The sequence below is a fragment of the Cnephaeus nilssonii genome (assembly GCF_951640355.1).
Source record: "Cnephaeus nilssonii genome assembly, chromosome: 6".
NCBI lineage: Eukaryota > Metazoa > Chordata > Mammalia > Chiroptera > Vespertilionidae > Cnephaeus > Cnephaeus nilssonii.
Genome location: NC_137077.1, coordinates 86632092 through 86639974, shown reverse-complemented (window position 1 = coordinate 86639974; position 7883 = coordinate 86632092). Strand labels below are relative to the sequence as shown.

At 43.7% G+C, this 7883-nt stretch overlaps 1 pseudogene across 1 annotated transcript; it reads left to right on the top strand.

Moving 5' to 3' along the window:
* The first annotated feature begins 6436 nt into the window (after window positions 1-6436).
* On the top strand, window positions 6437-7655 carry LOC307101103 (large ribosomal subunit protein uL22-like; annotated as a pseudogene). The gene is made up of 2 exons: window positions 6437-6573; window positions 7212-7655. The product of its transcript is annotated as a large ribosomal subunit protein uL22-like (transcript).
* Window positions 7656-7883: the final 228 nt, after the last annotated feature.

Below are 7883 nucleotides of genomic sequence, written 5' to 3'. Positions count from 1 at the left end.
TAACCACTCCCCTGCCAGCCTGATTGCCCCTAACTGCCCTCCCCTGCCAGCCTGGTCACCCCTAACTGCCCTCCCCTGCCAGCCTGGTCTGGTCCCCCCCAACTACCCTCCCCTGAAGGCCTGGTCACCCCTAACTGCCCTCCCCTGCAGGCCTGGGTCCCCCCCAACTGCCTTTCCCTGCAAGCCTGGTTGCCCCAACTTCCCTCCTCTGCCAGCCTGGTCACCCCTAACTCCCCTAACTGCCCTCCCCTGCTGGCCTGATCACCCACAACTGCCCTCCCTTGCAGGCCTGGTCCCTCCCAACTGCCCTCCCCTCCCAGCCATCTTGTGGTGGCCATCTTGTGTCCACATGGAGGAAGCCATCTTTGACCACATGGGGGCAGCCATATTGTGTGTTGGAGTGACAGTCAATTTGCATATTACTCTTTTATTAGATAGGATAATCTCACTCTTATGACTGCCTTAAAGTAGGAATTTATAATTGCATTAGTTTGGGTTTACACTAGTTGTTTTAACAAATCCCCAAGTCTCTGTGCTTTCACAAGCAGGAAAGTTGGCCTCTTCCTTCCTTCAGTCTATTCTGAGCACTCCGGGTGGGCAGTCTTCTGTGTAACGCAGGGACCTGTGCTGCTTTCATCTTGTGCTCTGACCTACTTAAGTCCTTTTTACTGTAGTTTGGGGAAGGGATTGGTGGGGGAGTCACCCACTTCTTAACTGCACTGACCAGAAGCAATCACCTCCATTCACATTCCACTGGTGAGAATAAGTCACGTGTGGCTACAAGGGGGCCTGGGAAAAGCAGACAAGGGGGCCATGTGCCTATACTGTGGGTGGGTGGCCAGCCAGCTGCTTTTGCTCTAAGAATTGTATTTATTTGTAGCTAGAGAAAGTGACGCTTAGAGAGCTTAACTAACTAGACCAAGGGCAGAACCAACAAGGATTAACTAAAGCCCTTGCCTTTTAAATGATTATTCCAAACTGCCTGTGACAGTGCCACTGATTATGGGAAGAGATGTATAGGCATAAGGAGAAAAGGTTTGTCTCTCCTCTAACTAGTTGTGGGCACTCTCAGGGTGGAGCTCTTGGGTCTCACACATTCTCCCATCTGCGGGGTTTGCAGTTGAATGTCTGGGATACAGAAAAACAGAGCTGCAGAGCTCCAAAGCCAAATGGAAAGAAGTCCCACTCATCCATCTCTTCATGGCACGCTATTTATTTAGACTGCCTCACTGGTGAGTTGTTCTATTTTTAAGTGTCTCTAAAGAAGTAGTCAGATGCTTTCTCTACAAATTACTCTAGCGTTTCAGTGTTCTGTCTCATAGTAGACATTGGGTGCGCCACTTAGTGCCCCTTCACGGGGCCAGTGCATCCATGCCACAGCTGCTGCAGTGTTGGCTACCAGATCTCAGCTGCTCCCTTCCTTGGGGATTGTCCTCAGCCAATGGGGACCTCCTCACTCAGAGACACATGGGAGATTGTGTTCCCCGCCCCCTATCAGGGTGGTGGGTACCAGTGACTGACTGATACTGGGGTGTAAAAGCCTGGCCTCCTTTCCTCGAGGTGGGACAATTCCTCAGCACTATTAATGCTCCAGGGCTCCCTCTGGGCTCAGGCTGAGGCCAGAGTTGACCTGTACCCACATCTTTATCTATCTTCTTCCCCTGCTCTAACCTCTTTCCCTAACTCCCTTATATCTTTCTCCTGAAATCTCATCAAAATACAAGTCTCACAAGTTTTGCTCCCAGGGACCTATGGCTCTACGACAGGACCCACTAGGAAACTCTTATTCTTCTAATCATGACCTTCCATCCTTGGAGGTTATGGAAAACAGCTGATCATTCTTTGCAAATATCTCATAATTTGAAGACTTACAATGCCTGCTTCACTCCCACCCTCTATTCTCCAGATAAACTATTCTAGCTCTGTGAACAACCACTGTTCATGATTTCAGTTTTAACGTCACCACCACCACCCAGGACATGTCTAGAACTGAACCCATTTAGCAGGACGTGTGAAAATGGAAGGATTATTCCATATTGCATCACTACTGCAACTAACCATAACAAAGATGAATGGTTTCACCATCTCAAAAAACTCTCATTTTCATGTCATTTAACCATCCTAACTCTGTGGGAGGGAGTTCTATTTTTTTTAAATGAGGAAACGAGTAAATAGAGGTTAAGTGGGTTACTTAAGTTTATGAAGCATGCTAAAAGCATAACTAGCATAGCAAAGGCCAGAAAGAGGCTTTATGACCTCCAGGCCTGGGGTCCTTTTATGACCTTCACCCTGCCCTTCTTGGATGGATCATTTCAAGATGCAGTATCACTGCGGAACTGTGTGTGGCTGACCGAGATCCCAAGGTAGTGGTTTGAACACCTGAGGCTGCATTCACACACAAAAAGGCCTGTGAGGGCTTGAGGCAGCTTCACAAAGTCACCAGAGACTTGGATTGTTTTGACTTTCTGTCTTACTATGACCCTCGTTTTCTTGGTCCAAGATGGTGGCTGGAGTCCTAGGCATCACAGGTGCATTCTAGGCTGCAGGGTGGAGGAAGGAGAGAAGAGAGGTGTGTCCCTTCGCTTTAAGGAGATGTCTGGGAAATCTCACCCAGCACTACTGTTCACTTCTCAGTGGCCAGAATGAGAGTGAACATGATCACACCTAGAGGCAAATGTAGCTCAGAGCCATCCATTACTAAGGTCTCTTCCCAATGTTAATGCCTAATTTTGCATTGCTCATTTTATATTATTTTCAATCATCTTCAGACACAATTTCTTAAGCCATTACTTTGTGCAAGGCAGTGGCCTGGGCATAGAAAGATGCCCCAAAGCAGGGATTAGCATCACCAGGGGCCCTGGGCACAGCCTGAGGGATTCTGACGTGCTCCTCCAGGCAGGTGTGTCAGGTTTCCCCTTCTCTCCATCCTCACCCTGGTTCACTGCGGGCAATGAAGTGGTATTGTCAAGGAGGGTGTTGTGTGTGTGTAGAGGCAAAAAGAAAAATTGAGAATCATTGATCCAGGACGGTGATTCATCCATAACTGGTATATTTTAGAAAACATGTCTATTTTATTTATTTGTTTAGTTGTACTCCACTTACTCCTGAAAAACAAAATAGCCCCGTCTTCACAATGATTAAAACAAGGGTAAAGCTGGCGAATGACGTTTGGAAGGGAGAACCTGGGTTGAAGAAGGCTGTTGCAACTTAGCACAGAACTTTAGCTCGGAGCATCTTTGTCGTCTTAGTTAAAAAAGAAGGTTGCCAGGATCCATTGTTATGGCCATGCAGAAAGGGAGGCATGGCAATTACGGGACAGACAGGTTCTTTCCTTAGCGTTGAACTCTGTGCGATTTATTGTAGCAGATTTGTTTTAGCTGCAGTGCATCGTAAAATACATGATGCATATCAGTACTCCCGCAGAAAGTGTGGAGGTGGTCTTCGAATAGTTATTTCTTATATCGGGCCTCAAAATGTCCAGAGCTGAATTGTTAAATATAATTTTTTGTTGAATCTAAGATCCTATTGATAATAGATATATCACTATTTTATGCATCACTAAGAAAGGGAAAACACTGCCAAAAAATTATGACTTCTTATAGACTGTAATATGCATTCTAATTTCTAAATCTTAAAATGTATAAAAGTACATTTTAATATCAGTGACATGTGGTACCCATTTAATGAATACATTACTGCAGGGAGATAAAGTAATATAGAGTGTAAGCTCTCCCTTGAAGTTAACACAAAGGTAGAATTTAAAGTCTGTTCATTTGAGACATTCGGCTAACTGGGAATAAAAATTAGCACCACAGAGGAAAAACCTAAGAATCCCATACTACTTCTGTGGGCAAAATGTCTGAAGTAGCTTTCTAAGTTGGCCTAATTCCACCAGCTGTGATTCTTGGGTCCAGAAGACTAAGGGGAAAACACCTATTAGATATACGTTGGCCACAGCACTAAGCACTGTCCTGGGGGATGTTGTCATTCCCTCCTAATTTGTATGGGATTTTAGGTTCTGAGCCTATTTCTCTGAAAAAAAAAAAAAAAAAAAGTGCCTGTTGCATCTCACAGGATATTGAAATAAAATAAATTAATCACTTAAAAACAAAACTTGCCAGAGGAGAGAGTGGGAAGGGAAATCAATTTCAAGATGTTATTTGCCTTTCCCCCTGTCATTTGCACTGATGTTGCAAACGTAAGGGTCAAAACTGCTGGCGTCTTCATATGAATCATGGCACCAATCTGTAGTCACTGTATTCTTCACCATCACAAAGAGTCTTTTAAAAAGTATTTTACTTAAGAATGTCCATTAAGCAGTAAGTTATTAATTTTATTACATCCTGACTTGGGAAGTATTTGGACCACATAGTAAACAATGGTTGTCCTGAGGGAAAGCCTTGGTGCCATTGTTTGAGTTGAAAGTAGAACCAAATGATTTTGTTTTGTGCATGTGTATGGTTTTTTCTTCACAGAACACTATTTTTACTTGAAATGGTGTTATTCAGGCTTGGGTATTTTATAGAAATGTTTTAAAAAAATGAAGTGAGTTAGTCATATCAAGAAAAACAACTGTCAATATTTGCTGCCAATGATAAAATTCAGTATTTCAAAAGAAACTAGAATGAGATTGGTGATAATGTTAATGAATATGGTGTTTTTATATTTATAGTAAAATATGTCAACATTTTAAAGATCTATATAACTCAGTGAACCAATAGTTTCCAAATGACCAATGCATATGTTACAAGATTTGAAGTACAAGATTTTAATGTAATCAAGTATGAAAAATTCATTGATATGTTTTCAGATTCACACTACAACTAACCTTTAAGAAACTACTTGTCAAGTTTGGTGCAATATCAAAGAAGAATATTCACAACTTTCTAAAAAGACTGTTAGCATACTTTTTCCTTTCTAACTACGTATCTGTGTGAGCTGGATGTACTTTAGCTGAAAGAATAGATCACAACAGACTGAGTGCAGAAGCACATATAAGAACACAGCTGTTTCTATTATTTTTCTTAAGTTAGACATTGAAGAGATTTGCAAAAATGTAAAATGACACCACTCTTCTCACTAAATTTATCTTTGGAAAATATAGTTATTTTTCATAAAAAAATTTATTTTCACATGTAATGGGTTTATTATTGTCATTTTAAGTGAATGAATACAAATTTTAGAAATGTCTCAGTTTTACTTGCTAACAGGGTAGATGTTGATGGGTATAACACAAAGACAGAAAGCTCTTTAGGGTCCATATCTATATATATAAAGAGGTAATATGCAAATTAGACCAAGACACCATAACGGTTGCGACCAGCTCAGGAGGAGGGGCCTGGCGCGGGCCCAGAGCCTGAGAGAACAACAGACGGGGTGGCCCGCACCTGGCCCCGGAACTGGAGAGAACAACACACAAGGGGGCTGGCCCCCAGCCCCAGCCCTGCGGCTGTGGCACTGGGCTGCTGGGGCTGGAGCAGCGGAGACACAAACCCGCAGCGGGGCCGGCCCCCAGCCTCTGCCCCTCAGCAGTGGCTGGGGGCCGGGTTTGATTCTGATCAACGGCATGTACCTAGGTTGCAGGCTCCTCCATGGCTGGGGCCCAGGTCAGGGCTCATGCAGGAGGCAACCAATTGAAGTGTGCCTCTCACATTGATGTTTCTCTCTGTCTTACCCTCTCTTTTCCATGCTCTCTAAAAATCAATGGGAGAATATCCTCATGTGAGGATAAAAAGAAAGAAAGAAAGAAATATCATATTCTATGAAAGAGACATCTTCAAAATGCCTAAAGAAAGTTGTCATTATTTCGTGGTGAAGGGACTGGAGTCCGTGTTGATGAAAACATCTTGGCTGCTGCGGTGTCCAGCAGTGGCAGCAGCAGTGGGGTGATGGGGGTGGCGCCTTCCCCTGATCAGCCCGGTTGCCTCCTGCAGAGGGAGGCCAGATTGCGGCTTAGGCCCGCTCCCCATGAGCGGGCCTAAGCCATCAGTAGGACATCCCCTGAGGGCTCCCGGACTGTGAAAGGTGGCAGGCTGGGCTGAGGGACCTTCTCCCAGTGCACAAATTTCATGCATCGGACCTCTAGTTTTTTAATAATGTAAAGGGGTCCTGAGACCAAAAAGTTTGAGAAACCTGAGCTGGGTCCCTGTCATTGTCATATAACTCAGTCTTGAGCAACGGGACCTGAGAAAAGTCTGGATGGGTGAGGATGGTCATCTGAGAAAGTGTTTCTCCTTCAGAAAGAAGTTCCTATGCATGGGTGTGACTGTGTGAAGATATGCTTCTGCAACCATGAGGAGACAAGCTGGAGTGTTAGAGCCAAAAGGCTGCGACCCAACACCAAAGCCCAAGTGTTGACCATTACACTTGATTCCTATTCACTTTAAGAATGGCAGGTAAAGCTCTTCTGGTAAGTGACGTGTGGTAACCTCTGAAAATGGCTCATTATTCACTCAACCCAGAAAACCCCACAAAATCATGCAAATCAAGAGGTTCAAATCTTCGTGTTCACTTTAAGAACACCCGTGAAACTGTCCAGGCCATCAGGGGTATGCGTATCCAAAAAGCCACTGAGTATTTGTTTTGTTTTTGTTTTTTTTAATATTTTATTTTATTATTATTATTTTTATTAAGGTATTATATGTGTACATATCTTACCATTGCCCCCCCACCCCACTCCCATATATGCCCTCACCCCCCAGAGTTTTGCGTCCATTGGTTATGCTTATATGCATGCATACAAGTCCTTCGGTTGATCTCTTATCTTCCCCACCTCTCCCTAACCTTCCTGCTGTAATTTGACAGACTGTTTGATGCTTTACTGCCTCTGTATCTACTTTTTGTTCAACAGTTTATAATGTTCTTTATTATCCATAAATGAGTGAGATCCTGTGGTATTTTTCTTTCATTGACTGGCTTATTTCACTCAGCATAATGTTCTCCAATTCCATCCAGGTTGCTGCAAATGGTAAGAATTCCTTCTTTTTTATGGCAGCATAGTATTCCATTGTGTAGATGTACCGTAGTTTTCTGATCCAGTCATCAGCTGATGGGCACCTAGGCTGTTTCCAGATCTTAGCTATTGTAAATTGTGCTGCTATGAACATAGGGGTGCATATATCCTTTCTTACTGGTGTTCCCAGTTTCTTAGGATATATTCCTAGGAGTGGGATTACTGGGTCAAATGGGAGTTCCATTTTCAGTTTTTTGAGTAAACTCCATACTGTTCTCCATGCCACTGAGTATTTGAAAGATGTCACTTTACAGCAGCAATGTGTGCCATTACGTCGTTACAATGGTGGAGGCGGTAGGTGTGCCCAGGCCAAACAGGGGGGCCGGGCCCAGGGTCAGTGGCCCAAAAGAGTGCTGAGTTTTTGCTGCACGTGCTTAACAATGCAGAGAGCGATGCTGAACTTAAGAGTAGAGTCTCTGGTCATTGAGCTCCTCCAGCTGAACAAAGCTCCCAAGATGCGGCACAGAACATACAGCTCGTGGGCAGATTAACCCACATGAGCTCTCCCTGCCACACTGAGAGGATCCTTCCTGAGAAAGAGCAGGTGGTTCTTAAACCAGAAGAGGAAGTTGCACAGAAGAAAAGAATATCCTAGAAGAAACTGAGGAAACAAAAACTTACCCTGAGAGTAAATTCAGCATAAAGAAAATGCTAATGAAAGCAAGCAAAAAAAAAAAAAAAAAAAAAAAGACAACAGGTAAAGACCTAAAGAACCTGAAAAGTCATGAGAGTTTGCATATATTGTCTCTTAAAAGCCAGCATTGTGATGGCCTGTGGAAATGGTAATAGAGAAAGTAAGAGCCAGATCATCAGCCCCAGGGGATTGGCCTAAATTTTAGGAAAATTTGGAAGGAGTTTCGGGGGTGGGGGG